Source organism: Rana temporaria, chromosome 3 (genome assembly GCF_905171775.1).
Source record: "Rana temporaria chromosome 3, aRanTem1.1, whole genome shotgun sequence".
NCBI lineage: Eukaryota > Metazoa > Chordata > Amphibia > Anura > Ranidae > Rana > Rana temporaria.
In genome coordinates this window covers 125,780,855-125,807,225 of record NC_053491.1, presented here as the reverse complement: position 1 = coordinate 125,807,225, position 26,371 = coordinate 125,780,855, and the positions used below count along the sequence as shown (strand labels likewise).

Here is a 26,371-nt window from a genome sequence, read left to right as displayed (position 1 = left end):
CCTGCCCTGTGCCCAGTAATGCAGCCTGCCCTGTGCCCAGTAATGCAGCCTGCCCTGTGCCCAGTAATGCAGCCTGCCCTGTGCCCAGTAATGCAGTCAGCCTCTTCAGTGCCCAGTAATGCAGCCTGATCTGTGCCCAGTAATGCAGCCTGACCTGTGCTCAAAAGGCCAGGAGGGCCGGGCAAAAGACCTTGGTGGGCCGTATCTGGCCCACGGGCCATAGTTTGAGGACCCCTGCTCTATAACATCCACTAAATTAGACGCAGTCTATAGCCAGTAAATGGGGTGGACATCTCAAACATGTACTGCAGTAACCACACTTTTCACATGTATACACATCAAATGGATATTGAGAAAAACACATTTTTTTTTTCAGTCTAGATGTAAAATATATCCTTTAACAAGCATAAAAGTACAAGGAATCAATGAAAACAATATAATTTTCTTTGTCACTGATTACTGCAAATAGACACAAAGTTATATTTGTCATAAAGAAGTGAAATGTATGCACTACTGCAATAATGAATACACTGGGGGTTATTTACGAAAGGCAAATCCACATTGCACTACAAGTGCAAACTACTAGGTAGATTCAGGTACAATGGAATAACTTTAGGGCGGCGTAGCCTAGCCTGTTTAGGCTACACCGCCGTAAATTAGCTAGGCTAGTAATGATTCTCAATATACTTACCTGCTAATTTACGGCGGTGTAGCCTAAAACGAGCGGGCGAAAGGGCGCCTAATTCAAATTAGTTGGAGGGTGGCGTGTTGTATGGTAATGAGGCTTGACCTCAAGTTTTTTGACGTTTCTTGCTACTGCGCATGCGCCGGGCGCCTACATATCCCAGTGCGCATTGCGGCTAAGTACGCCGTACGGGCCTATTGATTTTGACGTGGACGTAAACGACGTAACTCCCGATTCGCGGACGACTTACGCAAACAACATAAAAAATTCGAACCTCGCGGCGGGAACGGCGGCCATACTTTAACATTGTTATTCCACCTCATAGGTGGAATAACAAGAGCAATCTACGCCGGCCGCAATGGAAGCGCCACCTAGCGGCCATCCGAAAAATTGCAATCTAAGATAGGACGGCGCAAGCCGTCCTATCTTAGATATGTTTAAGTGTATCTCTGTTAGAGAATTCACTTAAACATAGGTCGGTGCAGATTCAGAGTTAGGTCGGCTTATCTGTAGATAAGCCGGCCTAACTCTTTCTGAATCTACCTATACATGCGCAAAGAGCACTTGAAACTGCACTGAAAGTGCACTTGGAAGTGTAGTTGATGTAAATCTGAGGAGTAGATCTAAAATGAGGGGAAGCTCTGCTGATTTTATCATCCAATCATGTGCTAGCTAAAATGCTGTTTTTTATTTCCCTTGCATGTTTCCCTCAGATCTACAGCGACTGCACTTCCAAGTTCACTTATAGTACAATTTCAAGTGCACTTTGCACTTGTAGTTTGCACTTGTAGTGCAAAGTGGATTTGTCTTTCGTAAATAACCCCTTCTGTGTACAATGTACTGTGTACTATATTTTATTAAAAGTGAAACTTCACTCCTGGGCTTATTCTTAAACAATAACTCCTAGGGTTACACCGATACCGTTTTTTTAACCGGTGAGTATTAGTACCGATACTTTTGCGGTGAGATTTGAGCCCATACAAAATTAATAGGCTTGAATTGCACTGCAAAGAATCACGATTTGAACAAGAATGCCGTGCGAATCGCATTAGGTTTCCTGCACCGCTCCTGTGTGAATCCAGGCTGAAGTTACTATAACATACCCGGGTTCACACAGGAGCGATGCAGAAAACCGCATGCAATTTGAACAGAAATCGCACTGCATACCTGTTCAAAATCACATGTGATTTTTTGCAGTGCGATCTGAGCCCATTCATTTTGTACACCGCAAAGGTATCAGTTTCAGGTATCGGAGCATTTGTATGAGTACTCATGCAAGTACTTGGTATCAGCACCGATACCGGTATTGGTGAAACCCTAACAAAAACATCATTACCTGGTATGGTGGGTTCAGCTGACTAAGCATTCTCACCCTCAGTGCTGTCCTACTGTAAGAATTGCAGGCTGTGCGCCATAAAAAAACGTATGTATAAAAATTAGGGTTGTCCCGATACCGATACTAGTATCGGTATCGTGACCGATACCAAGCATTTCCCAGAGTACTTGTACTCGGGGAAAATGCTCTGATACCCGATACCTGACTTTCCCTGTATCCATCTCCAGTTCCCCCATCCGTTCTGCTCTCTTCCTCCATGCTCCTGTGTCCCCCCCTCCGTGCCCCTGCCCGTCTGCTCTCTCCCTCCATGCTCCTGTGTCCCCCCCTCCGTGCCGCTGCCATTCTGCTTACTCCCTCCATGCTCCGTGTCCCCCCTCCGTGCTACTGCCCATCTGCTCTCCTCCTCCATGCTCCTGTGTCCCCCCCTCCGTGCCGCTGCCCATCTGCTCTCTTCCTCCATGCTCCTGTGCCCCCCCCCTCTGTGCCGCTGCCATTCTGCTTACTCCCTCCGTGCGTGCCGCAGCTGTCCTCCGTTCTCTTCTCCCCCTCCGTGCCGTGCCGCAGCTGTCCTACGTTCTGTTCTCCCCCTCCGTGCCGTGCCGCAGCTGTCCTACGTTCTGTTCTCCCCCTCCGTGCCGTAGCTGTCCTCCGTTCTGTTCTCCCCCTTTGTGCCATGCCGCAGCTGTCCTCCGTTCTGTTCTCCCCCTCCGTGCCGTGCCGCAGCTGTCCTCCGTTCTGCTCTCCCCCTCCGTGCTGTGCCGCAGCTGTCCTCGGTTCTGCTCTCCCCCCTCCATGTTCCGTGTCCCCCATCCGTGCTCTGTGTCCCCCTTCATGTCCTCCTCCGCCCCCTCTGTCAGGATGGAGAGCGGCGGTAGGAGCCGCTAAACCCGGCTCCTACCTTTTCTGAATGAACAGAGTCAGTGATCACTGACTCTGTCCATTCATATAACTGAGCATCGTAAACTGTGTTTACAATGTTTCTTTTTATGAATGGATAGGAGCCTCTGTCTCCTGTCCATTCATTTCCAGTGCAGCTGAGAAAGGGACTGGGGAATCGGTGTCCCTAGGCCCTTTCTCTGTCTCAAAGGGGAGATGTCAGAGGTCTGTTAAGACCCCTGATATCTCATCAAAGCCCCCCAACAGGGCTAAGAAAGAAAAAATAGCAATAAATAATAAAAATAATTAATTGTAAAAAATAATACATATTAAAATAAAAATCACACCGACACATCCATCCCCCCCCCCTTAAGAAAGCATTGTATAAAAAACAAAAAATAGTGAAAATTTTTAATTGTAAAATAAAAATAAAATACTGACACATGACATTAAAAAAGTATCGGTATTCGGTATCGGCGTATCGGTACTTGTACTCGGTCTTAAAAAACTGGTATCGGGACAACCCTAATAAAAATGTATAACAAACGAGTGCAGTTCCACTTTAACATATGTTTACTTACATAAGACATCCTTGATGGGGAGATATCATGATGATCACTCCTCATTGTGTCTTTGAAGTAGGACAATACCATACTTTTGTCTTCTGCGGCTCTGAAAACATAATAAGACAATAAAGGGTGTAATTCATAAAGCAAAAATTACAAGAAAATTCTAAAGGAAGCCTGGACTGAGAGAAATGTGAGTAGTCAATGCTGACTTTTCTTTAATGCCCAACTTGAAAATGATCCATTGCAGTGGACTGTGCCCACACTGCAAGGGTTAATTTAGCGCCAATGGAAGGAAGGACCTGTTCCTCTCTGCCGGTAGACTGGCACAGAACAACAGTCCACAACCACAGCATTGATGAGCAGAAGAGGATCAGTTAAGATAAAGTACTACTCCTCTTTCATGGATGAAACAAGCAGTTTCCGTGTATGTGCAGCACCACTGCAAGGGAAGAGTTTCACATTTCTCAAAGTTGGGCTTTAATTATGGGAGCTGCTTTGCTGTCACAGTGACCCAATGGCATCAGTGCTTTGTAAGTAAATGACCTGAACAAGGATCCAGATCATAAGTCTTGATTTCACTTGCTGCATACTTGTTCCAGAACAGTGACCCTGATCATTTGGTGGAAGGGGGGATTATGGTGTGGGGTTGTTTTTTAGGGGATGGGCTTGGGTCCTTAGTTCCAGTGAAGGGAACTCCTAAGACATCAGCATACCAAGACATTTTGTCCCAGAAGACCGGCTGTCTTCCGTGACACACACCGGTCCCAGAAGACAGCACACCCCATTTCCCAGGAGACAACGCGAGGGAGGACAAGAACGAGGAGATCCGCGGAGAACAAAGTGGCAGATTAGGACAACTGCCTAGCAACAGGCGTTTCTGGTAAGTAACATTTTTTTTTTTCTAATGTTTTTTTACAGATTTTAAGGAGCCTGTTAGTGTAATCTTTTTTTTAGGGTGGACCTCCGCTTTAAAGGGGTTGTAAAGGTACAATTATTTTTTCCTAAATAGCTTCCTTTACCTTAGTGCAGTCCTCCTTCACTTACCTCATCTTTCCATTTTGCTTTTAAACGTCCTTATTTCTTCTGAGAAATCCTCACTTCCTGTTCTTCTGTCTGTAACTCCACACAGTAATGTGAGGCTTTCTCCCTGGTGTGGAGTGTCGTGCTCGCCCCCTCCCTTGGACTACAGGAGAGTCAGGACGCTCTCTACATCAATAGAGAAAGGAGCTGTGTGTTAGTGGGCGTCCTGACTCTCCTGTAGTCCAAGAGAGGAGGTGAGCATGACACTCCACACCAGGGAGAAAGCCTTGCATTACTGTGTGGAGTTACAGACAGAAGAACAGGAAGTGAGGATTTCTCAGAAGAAATAAGGACATTTAAAAGCAAAATGGAAGGATGAGGTAAGTGAAGGAGGACTGCACTAAGGTAAAGGAAGCGATTTAGGGCAAAAAATTGTACCTTTACAACCCCTTTAAAGCAGAGGTCCACCCTAAAAAAAAATACACTAACAGGCTCCTTAAAATCTGTAAAAAAACATTAGGAAAAAAACGTTTTTTACTTGCCAGAAACGCCTGTTGCTAGTCAGTCGTCCTAATCTGCCACTTTGTTCTCTGCGGAGCTCCTCGTTCTTGTCCTCCCTTGCGTTGTCTCCTGGTAAATAGGGTGTGCTTTCTTCTGGGACATGTGTGTGTCCCAGAAGACAGCCAGTCATTCACAAAGCGCCGTGCGACTCGCGCATGCGCAGTAGGAAATGGGCAGTGAAGCCGCAAGGCTCCACTGCCTGTTTCCCTTACTTAGAATAGCGGCACCCGATCCGATGGACAGATCAGCCTCAGGACAGGTAAGTGTCCTTATTAAAAGTCAGCAGCAGTGTTTGTAGCTGTCTACTAAAAAAAAAAAAATTTGTTCGGCTGGAACAGCGCTTTAATGCATTCTATTAAGGTGAAAAACCTTTCGTGCTGCAGCACCCCCTTTTTTTCTTACCCGGGTCTGATCATTCTAGCAGCTCGAGACGCTGTCTCAGGTCCTCATTGGATAGATTGATAGCAGCAGCAGCCATTGGCTCCTGCTGCTGTCAATCAAACCCAGTGACATGGGAGTCAGGCCGAGTCCTGCTGTCTGTGTCAATGGACGAGATAATTTGGAAGAGATGCCCCAAGGATTGTATGGGCAAGGCTTGTTATTGTAAGTACATGAGTAACAAACAAAAGAAAATAAAAGAAATTGTTATAAAAACAATTACACTGGTCATGTTCCCAAAAATTGATACAGCTAAGTTCTGAGTCATAGGAGAAGGTCTCAAGGTGAGAGACAAAAATCAATCATATGAAAAATCAGAGAACCCAACATGTTTCAGAGTTAATTGCTTCTTCAGGGGTTTGATAGGCTGTATAATTAGCAAAATGACCATACATTAAATGGATACATCTGTACATGAGAAACCACTCTTAAAGCAGGCAAGGCGTCACTCTACGGTTCCCAACATCCACGTCATGTACCACAGTATTGGAATATTCTAGAGCAGGGGTGTTAAACTCGATTTCATCACGGGCCGCATCAGCATTAAGATTGCCCTCAAAAGGGCCAGTTAAAGAGAACCTGCCAGGAGACTGCTGTTACAGACTTGTTTTTTGAAGATGCAAGGCCATCCCAAACCTTGCTTTACTGTAGAGCTGGGGTGTCGAACTCAATTTCATCGTGGTCCGCATAAGCATTATGATTGCCATCAAGTATCTGTAAGATTAGATGTTCATCACATCCCCTCCCCCTACATTGAATGTCAAGAGCCACCCCACCATCAGAAGTTTTGTTCCCCTACTCTCCCTTACATCACAGTGCACCCCTTTCCTTATGCTGCTGCTGGGAAGAAGCTGGATGCATTACTAGCAAACAAAAAGTAAGGGTCTGGAGGAGGACCAGAGGAGGGCTGGAGCTCTCCTGCAGCTGCAGGAGAAGTGCGAGGGCCACATTAAATGGCCTGGAGGGCCGTATTCGGCCCGCGGGCCTTGCGTTTGACACCTGTGTTCTAGAGTTTTGTTAGTTTATGAGGTTTATAGTGCATGTGCACCAATCAAAAGTAAGTGATATTACCTGCCCAAAATGGTCAGGGAGAAGGCAGGAGGCGCAAAGGATAATGGAATCCACGAGGATCGGCTTGATGCCACAGGAATCCTTACTTGGATGTTCCACTTGTAATGTGTGCCCTCTGCAATGATGTGGAGTCTGGCTGGTCTGGCTGGTCAGCCATGGACGCAGCAGCAGGACTCAGAAGCACGCCTGTACGAGTGCCCCCATGGAATGCGGGTCTCTGAGGGGGCACTCAAGAAGAGGAGGAGCCAGGATCGCTGCTGGGGGATCACAGAAAGGGAGGATCGGGGCCACTCTTTGCAAGTAAGCATGACATGTTTGTTATTTAAGAAAAGAAAAAAACACAAAGCTTTACAATAACTTTAAGAAATGTTACCTCGCATTTTAATCACGCTGAGAAATCAAGCTTCATGACACCAGCCAGGCACTGTACCCCGTCACCATCATGGACCTAGAGTACAACAGGTTCATTCTTGTCTTTGTACTCGCAGAAGCCTGTGTAAAGACAGTTGGGGTAAAGGTGTAAGACATTAGTGCAGTAGGGGAATTATTTTGTACTCTATTCATACAGCACAGATATATTACACAGCCATTTTCATCAGTCGCTTCCATAAAGAAATATCCTTATCACTGTCATACAAGCACTTAGACACGACAAGTACCAAATTCATCAACTAGTGTTTTTTGCCATATAGAAAGAAAACAGCAGGAGTTTAGGACAGTGGTTCTCAGCCTCAGTCCTCATGTATGGTACTTGAGGACTGAGGTTGAGAACCACTGCCTTAGGAAACACCCACAATTGGAAACATGCAAATACAATGCTACATGTACAAGCCAGCAGCCAATGCTTCATGAGTATGCCAAAATCCAAACTCTAACCAGGCCATACAAGGAGGAGCACAGTACTAGAATTCCCCATGCCCCAGTTGCGGAGAAGGTGGGATAGTGAATATAAACAGCCTTGAGGAGCTCCGAGGAAGGAATGACCTAAGGCTATCTGTCTCATCATTTAGGACAAGTGGTTCCAGGGAGCCCCCTTCGCAGAGTTTTCTGCACCCATAAACCTGCAGGCCTAAGCTTCCTTCTGTGAAGGCCGCAAAGCCGCTGCCTCAATTACCGGCAGGCGCGAGCCCGCCGCGCGATCTCAGCGGGCTCGCGCCGGCCAGTAATTGAGGCCACGGATTTGCGGCCTTCTGCAGGCCTAAGCTTCCCTGGGCGCCAAGTCACAATTTCTTGTTGCAATTGTGACTGGGTGCCCGGATTTTGTCGAGTCCTGACCTAGGGGTGTATTTAAAGAAAATCTGCAGAGCTATTTGCTCTGTGCAAATTCGTTCTGTGCAAATGGAGGCAAAAACAATTAGACTATGGTAATTTGATTATTCTTCATACAGAATGAAGTACATTAAGAAAATACCACAATATGGCCACTAGATGTTGCTGATAGAGAAAATAAAAAGCTTATTTACTACCGTGTTTCCCCCGAAAATAAGACCTAGCGTTATTTTCCAGGAGGGCTGCAAAATAAGCCCTACCCCTAAAATAAGCCCTAGTTTAAAATGCTTGTAAAATCCTATAATCCACTCTATTACAGTATTATATAATGTACGTGTGTGTTTCTGTAATATAATTGCGGGGAAGAGAGCTCCGGCGGGTCACAGAAGCGCAGAGCGGCACTATAACGAAGGTATTTGCCACATTTATATTGCCACACTCACATTGTATACTACTGTAATTGAGCGGATTATAGAATTTTACAAGCATTTTAACTCAGTTCACACTGGGGATTACTGAAAGACAAGGAAAGAGAGGGGGAGAGAAGACAGCACATTACATGGTAAGACCTACCCCAAAAATAAGCCCTACTTTTGTTGCCAAAATTAATATAAGACCCAGGCTTATTTTCGGGGAAACACGGTATGATTGTCAGCTCCATCTAGTGGCAGTATTTTCCTGATTCAATGTATTCTGTATAAAGAAAAACATTCAACCTGGAGAGATAATAATCTTTGTTTTTTCTGGCATTCACACAAATTGAATGTATATCCACTTTACATCCGGCCAATTGTCAAAAGACGGCCGCAAGGTGGCTCTCAATTGCCGGGAGGACGTCTATGGACGTCCTCCGCTCCTCCGGGTCACTGGGGGGCGCACGCTCCCGCGGCATTACTGAAAAGCCGGTGCGCATGCCTGGCGGCCGCGATGTCCGCCAGGCACCCGCGATCGGCGGATACACAGACAAGGACGTGGATCTGTGTGTGTAAACACACAGATCCACGTCCTGTCAGGGAGAGAGGAGACTGATGGTGTGTCCCTTGTACATAGGGACACAGCATCGGTCACCTCCCCCAGTCAGTCCCCCCCCCCCACACACACAGTTAGAAACACTCCCAGTTTACACATTTAACCCCTTCCTCGCCCCCTAGTGTTAACCCCTTCACTGCCAGTCACATTTATACAGTAATCAATACATTTTTATAGCAGTGTTCGCTGTATAAATGTGAATGGTCCTAAAAATGTGTCAAAAGTGTCCGATATGTCCGCCGTAATGTCGCAGTCCCAATAAAAAAAAAAATCGCAGATCGCCACCATTACTAGTAAAAAAAAAATAATAAAAAAATCATAATTCTGTCCCCTATTTTGTAGGCGCTATAACTTTTGCGCAAACCAGTCGCTTATTGCGATTTTTTATAAAAATACGTTTTTTATGTTTTTTTTTTTTATTATTGGGATATTTATTATAGCAAAAAGTAAAAAATAGTTTTTCTTTTCAAAATTGTCGCTCTTTTTTTGTTTATAGCGCAACAAATAAAAACCGCAGAGGTGATCAAATACCACCAAAAGAAAGCTCTATTTGTGGGGAAAAAAAACGCCAATTTTGTTTGGGTGCCACGTCGCACGACCGCGCAAATGTCAGTTAAAGCGGCGCAGTGCCGGAAGCTGACATTTCGCCTAGGCACGAAGGGGGTTTATGTGCCCAGTAAGCAAGTGGATATGCTGTTTCACAGGAAAAATAGCTCTGCAATTTTTATTTTTATAAATACACCAATTATTGTAATTTGGACAACTTTTTGGGAAGCTTTGGAAAGAGTGGGGAAAGGTTCAAACCTGTGTCATTTTCATTACAGTGCGATTCTAGGGACAGTAAAGAACCCTCTACGTGCGGTTTATTTGTAGGTAGCCAGGTCTGGGGGGGTGTTAAAAATGCAGATCAACTGCATGTGCTTACCACCCATTTGCCATCTGTGTGAACTAAAGACCCGTACACGAGAAAAAAACGGAAGTAAAATTTTGCTCGACCAAAGATCTGATCATTTTCGGATCGTCAGTACGGTGCTTTTGACAGCCGATTGCGATTTTTCGTCAGACAAAAGCTGGTTGTGCAGACTACAACATTTTTGTCGTACGGGAACTCCACGTCCGATTTCCGTTTCATTAGTTCGGGTTTCAGCGTGAAAAAAATTGTAAGAGCAAGACTACGCATGCTCAAAAACAAAAGAACACATACAAAACTATTCAACACGTGACGTCATTTCTCAAGTTGTATTCTGTCGTGGAGATTTTCGTATTGTGAGTAACCTCTTGACTTTCGACATGAGACTAGCATGACACAAAAACCGGATGAACGGTCATCCAAAAATCTGATCCTGTGTATGAGACGCAGTTCCGTGTGCATTTTTTCTGCACTAAAAATGCATGAACAGTGTTTTCCATGTATTCCAATTAGGGTTGTCCCGATACCGATACTAGTATCGGTATCGGGACAGATACTAAGCATTTTCCCGAGTACTTGTACTCGGGGAAAATGCTCCAATACTTCACCCGATACCGGACTTTCCCTGTATCCTCCTCCAGTTCCCCCCATCCGTTCTGCTCTCCCCCTCCATGCCACTGCTATCCTCCTGGGTTCTGCTCTCCCCCACCATGCTCCATGTCCCCCCTCCGTGCCGCTGCTCTCCCCCTCCGTGCCTCTGCTGTCGTTCCCCACTGTCCCCCTGCTGTCACCCTCCGTTCCGCTCCTCTCCCCCTTCGTGCCTCTGCTGTCCCATTCCGTGCCGCTGTTGTTCCCCACTGTCCCGCTGCTGTCACTCTCTGTGCCGCTCCTCTCCCCCTCCGTGCCTCAGCTGTCCCATTCCGTGCCGCTGTTGTTCCCCTACTGTCCCGCTGCTGTCACCCTCCGTTCCGCTCCTCTCCCCCTTCGTGCCCCTGCTGTCCCATTCCGTGCCGCTGTTGTTCCCCACTGTCCCGCTGCTGTCACTCTCTGTGCCGCTCCTCTCCCCCTCCGTGCCTCAGCTGTCCCATTCCGTGCCGCTGTTGTTCCCCTACTGTCCCGCTGCTGTCACCCTCCGTGCCGCTCCTCTCCCCCTCCGTGCCTCTGCTGTCCCATTCCGTGCCGCTGTTATCCCCTACTGTCCCGCTGCTGTCACCCTTCGTGCCGCTCCTCTCCCCCTCCGTGCCTCTGCTGTCCCATTCCGTGCCGCTGTTGTCACCCTCCGTGCCGCAGCTGTCCCCCTCCGTGCCGCAGCTGTCCTCCTTCATGCTCCGCTCTCCCCCTCCATGCTCCGTGTCCCCCCTCCGTGGTGTCACTCTCCATGTCCTCCACCTCCACCCCCTCTGTCAGGATGGAGAGCGGCTGAACCCGGCTCCTACCTTTTCCGAATGAACAGAGTCAGTGATCACTGACTCTGTTCATTCATATAACTGAAACATCGTAACCTGTGTTTACAATGTTTCAGTTTATGAATGGATAGGAGCCTCTGTCTTCTCTCCATTCATTTTCAGTGCAGTTGAGAAAGGGACTGTCCGTAGTCCCTTTCTCTGTATCAAAGGGGAGATATCAGAGGTCTGTTAAGACCCCTGATATCTCACCAAAGCCCCCCCAACAGGGCTGAATGAAAAAAAAAAAAAAATTGCAATAAATAACTAAAAAATCAAAACACACTGACACTACCCCCCCCCCTAAAAAAAAATATCGGTAGCGGCGAGTACTTGAAAAAAAGTATCGGTACTTGTACTTGGTCTCAAAAAAGTGGTATCGGGACAACCCTAATTCCAATGGCTCTAGTTGGCTCTAGTTCACACCATGCAGTCAGTTTCTGCACCGGAAAATGACTGCATGGTGTGAACTAGAGCCAACTAGAGCCATTGGAATACATGGAAAACACTGTGCATGCATTTTTAGTGCAGAAAAAATGCACACGGAACTGCGTCTGGTGTGAACTGGCCCTTAGTCTGATGGTAATCTTTCATGAATACGCTTTTAGGTTTTGTTAGGTAAAAATAGGTCGTTTGTCACAGGACAGTCAGAGGAGAATACAAATTCATCCTACAAGCTTTAACCAGATGCTGATAGACGTCACAAGACTGCTATATACTGCTGATGAGAAAAGGTATTTAGCCGTTTATATTTACTAAAATAATTGCATTTCCATGTTCTGTGGGAGACCAGATATAGTGAATGCAGGGTCCTGGATTTAGTAACACTTTAATGTAACGCACATGGTTGCGTTGGGCTTTTTCTAGGTTTCAACAGATGCTCAGGAGTAAGGATGAGCTCTGGCGTGTTCGCATAGTACACGTGCAGAGCCCGCCAGGAAGTGTGCATGGCGCTGCGCTAATCACAGCCAGGGAGACATTTCACGATCCCTGCAGCCGAGCATCGGGACAATGTCTCCCTGGCTGTGATTAGCGCAGCGCCGTGCTCACTTCCTGGCGGGCTCTGCACGTGTACTATGCAAACACGCCAGAGCTCATCCTTACTCAGTGGCAACAGATGACTTTTCAGAGGGACGGTTCACAATAGCGCACATATAAAGGAACCCTTAGCCTAGGCTCACATAGGGTTGCCCCTTCATCCCTTTAAACCCAAACACATATGAAGTATGCAGGTTCTGAGGCTAATCTAATGCAGATAAGGGACCAAGTGAGTTTAATTACCTCCTTAATCAGCCACAGAATCTGTGTAATTAACATGTGTTCAGTATAAAGGGATGAGGTGGCAACCCTAGGTTCACACTGATGTGATCATTCATTTTAATGGCCTAATGTACCTGCGGAAAATGGTCCCTGACCCTTTTTCTAAACGGCACTGGCTATAAGGAACCACATGCAGTTATACACTGCCAAAAAACAGTGTTTACAGATGTGTGGGAGCACCATTAAGAAATAAGGTCATACCCAATGCGTTTTGGCTGCGGGTACACGTGCCATTGACCCCCGCTATAGTGTGAAGCTAGTCTTAGCATGAACAGGCCCTCACTTCCTGTCCCGGTGACCACTGACACTGGAAGTGAAATGAATGTCCCCTATGGGGACACAGATGACTAAAGAAAAGTTTTACTCAATGTTCTTCTTTAATACATCACGTCCAGAAGGAGGAGAACTCTCCAGGCACCTCCAGCCATTACATTCTACTGGGAGGTCTCTAAATGACGTGTCACCATTGGAATGCACACTAAGGGGGGCATGCACTAAGTGAACGATGAATACACGGCCGGCAGGTGTGAGATGAATGTTATCATGTCATACTGTACCTGGCCGCAGAGGCCGCTGTCCCCGCACCGGGGTAAATCACCGGCTCAGCACATGGTCACAGTCTGCCAGCAATCATATTTATCAGTGACCAGGAGAACAAGACATAACTAGAGCCCCATATGTGCTCATAGGCAATAACAATACTCCCCAGTCCCTCCTGTCTGTGTAGCCCCACTAGCCATCAGGCGAACCTGCATTGAAATGCAGCCGGGAAATGTAGTGTTTTAACCCGATAGCAAAGCAGTCGGCTAGGAGACAAGAGACTACACTTCCCACAACACACTGCGGAAGCACACTCAATCCCACCAATAACATCACACGCTGGGTAGGCTTGATTTACGCCCGACGTACTGTAAGGCGTAGCTCCTGCGATATATAACAGGGCGAGCGCCGCCATTGTTATGGTTAGCAAAAGCACAACAGCGATGTACCGCCTGACATTATACTAAAATTAGAATAAGACTGTTTTTAGTTAGCAAAGTATGAACAATGATATAAAATAAGGGCACTGTGAAATGTAGGCACTGTTCACACCTGTGTGCTTTAGCCGTTCTAAACTGCAGCAAAAATAGTCCCCTTTAACCACTTGCATAGCTCCCAATTTGGATCTGGAGGGACTGTCCCTAATTTGGAGCAATGTCCCTCTGTCCCTCTCATTTGTCCCTCTCATTTGGTCTGATCCATATAGTTGTATATAAAATTAACTTTTTATCTTTCAAAAAGTGTTTCCCGGTGCTAAACCTTTCATCCAAATTCGAAATTGCTGCAATTGTACATTTTAAGAGCCTATATAAAGGAATAGCAGTGTAAAAAAAAGTCCTTGTGGATTTAATTAACCTATTTGTGGTTAATTCTCCTTTAAGAGGGTGTGGCAGGGGGCGTGTCCTATGCCTACATACGTTTGTTAGTAGGCGTCCCTCATTCCTATCTCAAAATGTTGGGGGGTATGCACTTGACCTCCGGAAGATTTACCCCCATTCATAACCAGGCAATTTTATACGATACAGCATTGCGTTAATTTAATTATGGGGGGTGTTTTTTTGGAAGCGCCTGATTAAAGCCAATGGTTCTTATAGGTGCCCAAAAATGTGAACAGCGGGCACCATGCGATTTGCTAACACTGCATCTGCTGAAAACACTGAATCTGCCTGTTACCGGTTACCTGATTGGCTGAAACGTCAGGTGCTGTGATTGGATGCCTGAGAGAGGACGAAAGAAGACATAAAGGACGTGCAGGAGACCACCCCTGACCAGCTGAGACAGGTAAGTGCAGGCGGCATCTGATGGGGCACACTGAGAGCATCTGATGGGGCACAGTAGTGGCAATTGATGGGCACACTGAGAGCATTTGATGGGGCACAGTAGCGGCAATTGATGTGCACACTGGCAGCATTTGATGGGCACAGTGCATAGGTGTGCGCAGCCTACTGAATTAGGGTGTGCACTCTAAATCTCAAACACACGTGTTTGGGTGGGTCTACATATTAGACCCTGGCACATAGGGTGACTGTGTGTCCCGGATTGCCCGCATTTTGCAGGTCTGTCCCGGGCTCCTTCCTTCCAGGACAATACAGTGTCCCAGAATGAAACTGACACAGCTACCCCCTGTGCCAATTTGATTCCCCCAAAAAATGCCGCCACATCACTGCTTTACTCACTGACAGTACTTGCCCTGGCTGGGAATGCCTGGAAGAGCACAATCCCACCCCCTGCCTGTGATTGGAGAAATCATAAATCCCGCCTCTTGTGTCCAATCACTGTGCTGTGATTCGTTACAGCACAAGCTGACTTTTGGGGGGGGGTGTCCCTGAATGGTAGTTTGGAAATGTGGTCACCCTACTGGCACATTGATCTCCCTGCCAGCACAGTGAAAGAGAAGAGCATAAACACTTCTCTTATGGCAGAGCCAGTAGGAGGGAGATCTTTCCCATCTTCCTGCTGGCACACAGAGCGATGATGCTAATGTGCATGGGGTGATTAGGATGTGCCCTGGCACACCCTGTGTGCACGCCTATGGCACAGTGTCAGCATTTGATGAGGCACAGTGTTTAAGGTGACCAGATTTTTAAAATGAAATCCGGGGACAGTTTTTTTTTACTAGTAATGGCGGCAATCAGCGACTCTCTGTCCGTCGCTGCCACCGCCCGCCTCACAGCCTTTCAAGTCTTACTCTCTGGGCCCCGGCTACTACTGGGTGGGGAGCGGAGGAAGATCACTCTGCCAGGGAAGGCAAGGAGATAAGCAGGCAGGCGGCTGGCCAGGACTTGAGCCAAGGCAGAAGAACATGTGAGCGGAGCTGAATGGGCATGCACACGAAACTGAAGAAATATTACCTCCACTCCGACCAGCACATGATCATCAGAAAGGGGCACAGATAATGGAAAGACATAGACCCCCCTAAGCTAGTAGGAGTGTCGGAGCAGGGCGTGTAATTCAGATTTTCTTTATTAATTCTGCACTGACTGTCTTTGAAATTGCCCCAGCCCCTGTTCAAATCCAATCCAGGGACAAAACTGGGGACAGACTTGGTCCGGGGACAGTGTCCTCAATCCGGGGACTGTCCCTGAAAACCAGGGATGTCTGGTCACCCTAACAGTGTCAGCCTTTGATGGGCACAGTGTCAGCCTTTGATGGGCACAGTGTCAGCCTTTGATGGGCACAGTGGTGGCAATTTATGGGCACAGTGGCTGCTTTTGATGGTTTTTTTTGCAGCCCCCCCCAAAAAAAAAATTTTGAGCACCAGCCGCCACTGCTAGGAGGACTAGTTCCCCATTAGGTCTGCCCTGCTTGTGATTGATAGCAGATGGCAGTGGGTGGACTGAGTAGAAAAGCAGCTTTGGAATCTGCCATCCACTGTCAATCATAGGCCGGGGGGGGGGGACCTGATGGGAAACTAGCCTCTTAAAAATCCCCATCAGGCTCCGCCTACTGTCAGTTCATTGTGACCCGCATTCTTGGTTGCTAGGATGTAAGAGGCCTTAGTCTTTACAACCAATCATGTCAAACACATTCAAATATTGATAAAGTAATGAACACAGTATTAAAAACGACCTGAATATCAGGCACACGTGACAGTAATTGTACCGAAACTGGTACAAGGCTTTTTATGAATTAGGAATAGTCCATGATAAAAGGGCTATACCACCAGAAAAGTGACATTACTGTTTTATTGAATTTCCTTGACAGAACTGGAAGGTTGACACAAAGATTCTAATGAATAATGCTACATTCACAGTTTCAATCATTCATAGTTTGCTGTTGCATGGATCTGCTGCCCTCTACTGTCTCTAACTGGCTCTGTTGCTTAAAGTGTTTGTAAAGGCTAAAGTTTTTATATCTCAAAGAGGAAGTAAACTTCTATCTAAGTTTTGAAGGGGTTGTAAAGGTAAAAAAAATTCCCCTAAATAGCTTCCTTTAACCTTAGTGCAGTCCTCCTTCACTTACCTCATCCTTCGATTTTGCTTTTAAACGTCCTTATTTCTTCTGAGAAATCCTAATTTCCTGTTCTTCTGTCTGTAACTACACACCGTAATGCGAGGCCTTCTCCCTGGTGTGGAGAAAGCCTCTTGAGGGGGCGAGCAGGAGTGTCAGGACACTCTCTCCTTTGCAGATAGAGAAAGGTCTGTGTGTTAGTGGGCGTCCTGACTCTCCTGCTGGCCCCCCCCTCAAGAGGCTTTCTCCACACCAGGGAGAAAGCCTCCCATTATTGTGTGGAGTTACAGACAGAAGAACAGGAAGTGAGGATTTCTCAGAAGAAATAAGGACATTTAAAAGCAAAATGGAAGGATGAGGTAAGTGAAGGAGGACTGCACTAAGGTAAAGGAAGCTATTTAGGGATTTTTTTTTTACCTTTACAACCCCTTTAAGTTTTACCTATAGGTAAGCCTATGTTAAGGCTTACCAATAGGTTGTGTAAATATCTCCTAAACATGCACTGTTTAGGAGATATTTACCGTCCTAGCAGCCAGTTATGTCACTGGCGCATGCGCTCTGAAGGAACGGCCGTGCATGCGGTTTCTTCAGGGCAGTGTGCCGTGACGGGCGGCTCCTGCGTGCATGCACGGGAGTGACGTCATCACGGCTCTGGCCAGTCGCAGATCTGCGAACCCCGAAGGAAGACCGGTTATAGATGGATGTCGTCTCCAGCGATGACATTGCATCGCGGGAGGGCTTCATTTTAAGGTAAGTTTCACATAATGTGCTAGTATGCGATGCATACTATCACATTATCTCTTTGCCTTGCAGGTAAGCCCAAAAAAAAAGTGCAGCAGTTTTAATGCATTCTCTGCATTAAGGTAAACAAATATTTAAGGCGCAGCTTCCCCCTGCTCCCCTAAATGCTTACCTGAGCCCAATCTCAGTCCAGTGCCCTGCCCAAAAGCAGCGACATTGCTCTCACTCTCCCTCCTCACTGGATTGTCAGTTAAATCCAGTGTCAAAGTTATCGGGGGGGGGGGGGGGTCTAGGTTGGGACCCCAGAAGAGGAGGATTGGGGCTGTGGATTCTCTGTGCAAAACCAATGCACAGTGCAGGTAAGTATGACATGTTTCTTTTTATTTTTTTATTTAAAAAACATTGACTTTAATATCACTTTAGGCTGCATTCACGCCTGAGCGTTTTCAGCTTGTAAAATGCCAGAAAACGCTCAACAAGTTAAATCCCATTCATTTAATTAGCCCCTGTTCACATCTGAGCATTTTGTAGCCTTAAGCAAAATGCCTGAGCCCAGGTTCACACTGAGCTGCGTGCAAGTTTAGCTGAACTTGCACAATTTCACTCCTGCATGTCAGTCCCAATTTTCTGGCCCTAAAAATGCATGCACAGTGTTTTCCATGTATTCCAATGGCTCTAGTTCACACCAGTGCAGTCAGTTTCTGGTGCAGAAACTGACCGGAAACTGACTGGAACTGACTGCACTAGTGTGAACTTGAGTCATTGGAATACATGGAAAACACTGTGCATGCATTTTTAGTGCAGAAAAAAAGTGTACGGAACTGCACCTGGTGTGAACTGGCCCTGAAAACTAAACGCTCAGGTGTGAATGCAGCCTTAATGTTTACAGAGATTATTTATGCACATACCTCCATATCTCTATGTCTGTGTCACAAACCCCAGAAGGAGGAAGTGCAAAGAGAGACAGAAAACAGAGCCACATGACCTTACACTTGCAGGGGCTGCTACTGCTGCTGTATTTTCACCCAGAGCAGAAGCAGAAACTATTAGGCAAGTATGTTCTAATTGTTTAACTGCAGCTGCCCATAGCTTCTTCAGTGTGTATTTAAATCTTTGTGAGAGACTGATCTCTGTCCAATTGTTATTATCTCACCTATACAGCTCCCTTTTTTTTATTTATTTTTTATTAAAGCGGTAGTAAACCCTGCACTGTTGTCTACAATTATGGTAAGGAGCTCTGAAGTTCAGGAAAACTATACGCCGGACCTTCAGAGCGCATGCGCCGCTGTCAGTGGCTACATGCAAGATTAATATCTCCTAAACTAATTTTAGCTTCGTGCTCAATTGTAAAAGGCCCTATTCCCACATATACAGTGTGCATAATTTCACTGTCTCTGAAAAGGGAGTACAACCCTCACATTTTTGTAAATATTTTATGATATCTATTCATGTGACAACACTGAGTGTACAGCGTACAGTATAACAGTGTACATTTGCTGTCCCATCAAAATAACTCAACACGCAGCCATTCATGTCAAAACCACTGGCAACAAAAGTGAGTACACCCCTAAGTGAATATGTCCAAATTGGGCCCATTTAGCCATTTTCCCTCCCCGGTGTCATGTGACTCGTTAGTGTTACAAGGTCTCGGGTGTGAATGGGGAGCAGGTGTGTTCAAATTGGTGTTATCACTCTCACTCTCTTATACTGGTCACTGTAAGCTCAACATTGCACCTCATGGCAAAGAACTCTCGAAGGATCTGAAAAAAAGAATTGTTGCTCTACATAAAGATGGTCTAGGCTATAAGAACATTGTCAAGACCCTGAAACTGAGCTGCAGCACGGTGGCCAAGACCATACAACGGTTTAACAGGACAGGTTCCAATCAAAACAGGCCTCGCCATGGTAGACCATAGAGGTTAAGTGCACGTGCTCAGCGTCATATGCTGAGGTGTAGGAAATCGACGTATGAGTGCTGCAGAGGCTGAAGGGGTGGGGGGCCAGCCTGTCAGTGCTCAGACCATACGCCACACACAGAATCAAATTGCTCTCCATGCCTGTCGTCTCAGAAGGAAGCCTCTTCTAAAGATGATGCACAAGAAAGCCTGCAAACAGTTTGCTGAAGACAAACAGACAAAGATCATGGAATCCTGGAATCATGTCCTGTGGTCTGACGAGACCAAGATTAACTTATTTGGTTCAGATGGTGTCAAGCTTGTGTGGCGGCAACCAGTTGAGAAGTACAAAGACAAGTGTGTCTTGCCTACAGTCAAGCATGGTGGTGACAGTGTCATGGTCTGGGGCTGCATGAGTGCTTCCAACACTGGAGAGCTACAGTTCATTGAGGGAACCATGAATGCCAACATGTACTGTGACATACTGAAGCAGAGCATAATCCTTCAGAGACTGGGCCACAGGACAGTGTTCCAACATGATAACGACCCCAAACACACCCCCTGCCTTGCTAAAGAAGCTGAGATGGACTGACCAAGCATGTCTCCACACCTAAACCATATTGAGCATCTGTGGGGCATCCTCAAACGGAAGGTGGATGAGCGCAAGGTCTCTAACATCCACCAGATCTGCAATGTCATCATGGAGGAGTGGAAGAGGACTCCAGCTCCAGTGAACTCCATGCCCAAGAGGGTTAAAGAGGAAGTAAACCCCCCTAAAAAAAAAAAGACGCTGCAAGACAGACAAATGCCCGGGGCTTGCTTCCAGTATCGCGGCTCCGGCGCTGTGATTGGCCGGAGCCACGATGACACCACTCCTGCGCATGTGCAGGAGCCACCGTTAACGGCACGAAGACTGCAGCAACGGCACATAGGTGCCATTGCTTCAGTTTGCCCCAGTGCGCATGTGTCGATTACTTTGGCACATTCAGACACAGGGGGATATCTCCTAAACGCTGCAGGTTTAGGAGATATCCTGGGTAGCTACAGGTAAGCCTTAAAGGAGTTGTAAAGGAAAAAAAATGTTGGCTAAAATTAATGTCTGCAAGGTAGACAGACAGAATAGTGTAAAGCCCCATACACACGGTCACACTTTTTGCCAACCAACTTCAAAATCTGCAAGTTTTCTAATTTGTCTGACTGTGTGTACGCTCCATCGGACCAACTTTTTCGGGTTTCAGCCAACAAAAAGTTGGGTCTGCAAACGGACCAACTTTTCGGCAACAAAAGTCTGATGGTGCCTTGTCTGACTGTGTGTACAGCAATCCAACCAACTTTTGGACAAAGTGCAAATACGCATGCTCAGAACCAATGTTAAAAGCAACAAACAATAGCAGAAGTTAACCAAAGGGTGGCGGTAAAGAGCAGAAAATAGCAAAAAAAAACATGTGATGTTAGGAAAGTTTTAGAAAAGTTTGCAGAAAAGTCTGACTGTGTGTATGCTATGGGTGTGGCCGGACAAATCAATTAGGAAAAAAATCCAAGGGAAATTTTGTTGGATGTCTGACTGTGTGTATGAGCCTTAATGATTCTGTTAAACAAGTAAAAACCTATTATATTCCTTCATCTATATCACCCCCGGCGTTCTAGTTTCTGTTCTCTCATTCACTTCCTGGTTTGCGGCGCTCGTTCATGTAAGAACTACATTTCCCAGTATGAATTGCGGCACGCCCAGTAATTCACACCTCCTCGAAGTCTCTAACACGTAGAGAGCGTCCTGCTGCACAGATGTAGTTCCCAGGAGGGGGCGAACACGTCACTGACCACCGCAGTAAAGCCTCCCATCAGACAAGCAGGAAGTGAACAGAACAGAGAAGAAATAGAGCAACTTCTGAGCAAAAACGAACAATGAGGAAGTGAAAAGAGGAATGTCTGCAGGTAAAGGATGCTTATTATGAAAAAAAAAAATCCTTTACAACCCATTTAATATAGGCTTACCTGTAGCATAAAGTAAAAAAAAAAGGGGTTTACAACCACTTTAATGCAGTGCTGGAAAATAATGGTGGCCACACAAAATACTGACACTTAGACCAATTTGGACATTTTCACTTAGGGGTGTACTCACTTTTGGTGCCAGTGGTTTAGACATTAAAGGCTGTGTGTTGAGTTATTTTGGGGGACAGCAAATTTACACTGTCATACAAGCTGTACACTCCTTTACATTGTAGCAAAGTGTCATTTCTTCAGTGTTGTCACATGAAAACATATAAAATATTTACAAAAATGTGAGGGGTGTACTAACTTTTATGAGATACTGTATATACGCAAGATCTGAACTTGCAATTAGGAACAGCTGCAAATTTTATCTGTTCTGTTTTTTTTATAAATACGTTTTCTATATTTATTATTTTGATTAATAATTATATTTCGAGCTGTAAAAGTATATTTTTATAAGGAAGATGTCAAATTTATTTACAAGGTTTACTTCCCCTTGTAAAAGTGGTTTCTGTCCGAGACTATTTCAATGCTAATGAAACCAGTTGCTGTGGGTAACTTGAAACTCCAGTCCAAAAGAAGCACTCGAGGTGTTGTCAGCCTTAGAAAATCCTTCAATCTAATTCAGTTTCCTATACGCATCTTTTTTTCTGCAACATTCATTAAACCGGTAAATACTCAGTAGACATCTTCTGATCGGTTTACGCTATTTTCTGTTTTCTGTGAGGCTATAATATAAAACAAGTGCTGGATAGCGACAACCGATTTTTTATTTATTTTTTAAGATGTATCTGTACCCAGAGGTGTTTATTGGAAAACGTTATTGCTTTCATGACTTGTGGAAAAGAATAATTTCCCATGCTGGCACAGGTGAACATTATCATTATAACAGATAATTCTGAAGTCTACTATGTAAAACTCTACCTACGTACACAGCAATGTTTAGGTAACATTTCAAATATGGAGATTTTTTTTCTTTATTGCCGCTGTCGCTGTGAAGTCACATCTGCTATTTTGTTGCAATTAAAATCCTCTGAGTTGAGACTACGTGATGTTTAGCACAAGGAAGTTTAAACTCCTTTTAATGGCTTTTATCTGATGTGCATCACATCCATGTGCAGGCTGCATGTATTACTTTCCTCTCAGGTTTGGGAGGTATGGATTATTCTTCTGCATGATACATCGGCATGTTGGCTTTTAGGATCCATGGTTTGTGGTGTTTCTTTAACCACTTAAGCCCCGGACCATTTTGTTGCTAAATGACCGGGCCACTTTTTGCGATTCGGCACTGCGTCGCTTTAACAGACAATTGTGCAGTCGTGTGACGTGGCTCCCAAACCACATTGACATATTTTTTTCCCCCTCAAATAGAGCTTTCTTTTGGTGGTATTTGATCACCTCTGCGGTTTTTATTTCTTGCGCTATAAACAAAAATAGAGCGTACATTTTGAAAAAACAAACATTATTTTTTACTTTTTGCTACAATAAATATCCCCAAAAAAGATATAAAAAAAATTTTTCCGCAGTTTAGGCCGAGACGTATTCTTCTACATATTTTTGGTAAAAAAAAAAAAAAAATCGCAATAAGCGTTTGGTTTGCGCAAAAGTTATAGCGTCTACAAAATAGGGGATAGTTTTATAGCAGTTTTATTAATAATTATTTTTTTACTAGTAACGGCAGCGATTTTTATCGTGACTGCGAAATTATGGCGGACACATCAGACACTTTTGACACATTTTTGGGACCATTATCATTTTTACAGCGATCAGTGCTATAGAAATGCACCGATTACTGTGAAAATGACACTGGCAGTGAAGGGGTTAACCACTAGGTGGCCCTGTAAGGGTTAAGTGTTCCCTAGGGAGTGATTCTTACTGTAGGGGGGCGTGGCTTGCTCCGACACATCACTGATCGTTGTTCCCGATGACAGGGAACACGATCAGTGACAGCATCACTAGGCAGAACAGGGAGATGTTGTGTTTATACTAACATCTCTCTGTCAGACGATCGCGGGTATCCCCGCGGCAATCGAGTCCGCGGGACCCACGGGCGGGGTCACAGAGATCGTGGCGGCGCGCTTACAACAACCGCTTCTAAAAGGGGACGAATATATACGTCTTTCTGCCTGCCTGTGCCATTCTGCAGACATATATCTGTGTGCGGCAATCGGTTAAAGTAACACTAAAACAACCCAAATTATACATTACTATTTAATACCCTTAGGTCCTATAAAGTGTATGTTGTGTATGTTCAGAGCCGGTGCTATTGAACCAGTCTAATTGTTTACATTTGGGCCTTTGCTCTAGCTTTGGCTATGCTGACTGTATATGCTGTCGTTGGATGTTGGTCGCCTGTCAGTTTCTAACTTAACCAAAACTACCTGAAGGGGATCCGGGTGCTGAATCTACTGAAAAGAGGATTCTGGACCACAATTGTCTCCAACCTTTAGGAGGGTCTGTGGCAGAGACTTAATCCTAAGTTCGAGTGACACTCTGGCTGCCAGGCTGGTGAGAGAGGCCTGTCCAGATGCACTATACCCACTCTGGCTAGAGTGGGGATGTGGAATTGTCGTTGGAAGCAGGGCTGTTTCCCTATCCAGTTACACCTGAATTTGCCATCTTCCATTCTGCCATCTCTTCACCTTCCATTGCATCTATCATTTTACCCTGTTGGGTAATAAAAGCACAGAAAAGACACTTGTTGTGTGGACATTCCCTTTACTGCAACTCTCATCAAGTACCCTAGACAGCGGAGATACAGAGGTAACGTGCCACCCAAAACAAACCAGCAGCTCCTTTGGGGGGGGGAGTGCTACAGTTATATGCATGTGTGTGTATATATACACATTGATTGATTTTAATATTTCTTTACAGCGCCACATACACCCTGAAGGGTGTGTCTAAGCACTGGAAGGAGGTCCGCTGGTCTATTCTGGACCAAAAAGCAATCCAAGAAAAGAAAGAAAAAAAGACTTCATAGATGAACTGATAGCTTGTGTACATAAAAGAAAAGAGAAACCATGTAAAATATCATAAATAAAAACAAACAGTAGCAAGGGGGTTTGGAGTGAGGGGGACACAGGACAAGGGGAGGAGGGGCCAGGTCAGTTTAATTAGGCGTGGTCATAATCAACTTGCCCCAAAGAGGAACGTTTTCAGAGCTTTTCTGAAGGTAATAAGAACAGTAGACTTCCTCAAAGGCAACGGGAGAGGGTTCCAAAGCGAGGCGGCTCTGGCTCTGAAGGATCGACCACCGAAAGAAATCAACCTTATTGGAGGGATGGCAGCAAAGTCCTGATCGGCCGATCTCAGTGCCCTGGGGGGATGGTAGTGTATGGCCAAGTTATTAATGAACAATGGGCCACGTTGTTTGAAGGCCCTGAACATGACACACAAAGCCTTGAATTCGATCCTCCTTGCGCATGGGAGCCAATGAAGTAGTCTGAGAACGGGTGATATATGGTCCCATCTTGAGGTCCCCGTAATCAACCTAGCTGCCTGGTTCTGCACCAGCTGCAGCTTGGAGAGCAATTTAATAGGGAGTCCAAGGTATACCACATTGCAAAAGTCAAGGCGTGAGATGACTAAGGCCTGTACTAGTGTATTTCTATGTGTTTGGGAGAGCAGATGTTTTACCCGTCGCAGCATTCGAAGATAGTAAAGGGCATTCTTGGTACAATTCCTCACCTGTGGAATCCATGAAAGTTTATTGTCAAATATGACGCCCAGGTTTCTTACTTGGCTGGATGGAGTGGGGCACGGGCCCATTGATACGGGCCACTATGCAAGCAGGTTTAAGCTTTGTATTGGACCTGTAAGAAGTACCTCAGTTTTTGGATACGTTCAGGGCCAAACGATTGTCCTTCATCCATGTCTGGATAGATGAGAGGCAGCACACAAACACATAAATACATATACACACAAACACAATATATACATGCATACATAGATGACAAAGAATGATGCTACTACCCCAGATTAATAGAACTCCTCCTGAGCGGTCGGGTACAGTATGTGCAGTTTCTCAGCTGCCAAAGTGATCAATAAAGGACAATCCGCAACTCCATACATGCTCTTAAATCAATCCGAATTTATTGTATCTCCATAAAAAATACAGCAAAGGTAGACGCCTTTCAGCCGCAAAGGCCTTGTTCACATACACAGTGCATTGAAAAAGTATTCATACCCCTTGAAATTTTCCACATTTTGTCATGTTACAACCAAAAAAATTTTTTTTTGAAATTGTATGCAATAGATCATCACAAAGCAACACGTGTGACGTAGAAGGGAAATGATAAATGGTTGTAATTTTTTTTTACAAATATCTTAAAAGTGTGGCGTGCATTAGTATTCAGCCCTCTTTACTTCGACACCCCCAACTAAAATCTAGTGGAACCAATTGCCTTTAGAAGTCACCTAATCAATAAATAGATTTCGCTTGTGTGTAATTTAATTTCAGTATGAATACAGCTGTTTTGTGAAGCCCTCAGGTTTGTTAGAGAACCTTAGTGAACAAACAGCATCATGAAGGCCAAGGAACACACCAGACAGGTCAGAGATAACGTTGGAGAAGAGGTTTAAAGCAGGGTTAGGTTATAAAAATATCCCAAGCCCCACGACAAGGTCTGGGAGCTTTGGCACCGCCGGGAGGAGGTATCCTGATCAGGTAGCTGAACCACATTGGTGATTTCCCATCCCATTCCCTTCCCCTCTCCTTCCCTGCCTCCCTCTTTCCCCCTCCCCCCTTCTTTTTGCCGTTTCCCTTTCTTTCTTCTTCTTCTTCTTCTTCTTCTTCTTCTCTCTTCCTGTGAGCCCACTGGTGATACAAGATTGTTCACTAGTACAATGTTGCACTGAAATGTTTATCTCGTACTTAGCACTTAACCGGCTTCTGTAGCTGATACTCGGTACGAACTGTTCGCTACCTCACGAGAGGACACATAACTGGTCAAACAGACCTTTAGACATTGTCAAATATGTTAATGACCACTCCTGTAGATGTTGCTTTCGAGAATGGTCCTGCATGTATACGTGTATTGAAAATGTTCTGAATAAAACTGTTAGACAAAAAAAAAAATATCCCAAGCTTTGAACATCTCATGGAGCACTGTTAAATCCACTATCCGAAAAATGGAAATGGTCAGACAGGGTTGGACTCCTGGGGGTGGTAGTAGGCAAGAAGGTGCTAATGTGAAGAGTGGTGTGTTTCTTCCAGTGTGAAACGGGG

General features: G+C 45.4%; 1 protein-coding gene across 2 annotated transcripts in view; it reads right to left on the bottom strand.

Annotated features, from left to right (window-relative positions):
* LOC120931696 (histone-lysine N-methyltransferase PRDM9-like) overlaps nt 1-13,290 on the bottom strand; it is a 59,669-nt gene extending 46,379 nt beyond the window's left edge. For both annotated transcript variants that reach the window (XM_040343388.1, XM_040343387.1), the window contains exons 1-3: nt 13,084-13,290; nt 6,930-7,048; nt 3,479-3,569 (exon numbers count right to left, since the gene is read on the bottom strand). The gene's annotated coding sequence lies outside the window, so the exon portion shown is untranslated. The remainder of the gene's footprint in view (nt 1-3,478; nt 3,570-6,929; nt 7,049-13,083) is intronic.
* Nucleotides 13,291-26,371: the final 13,081 nt, after the last annotated feature.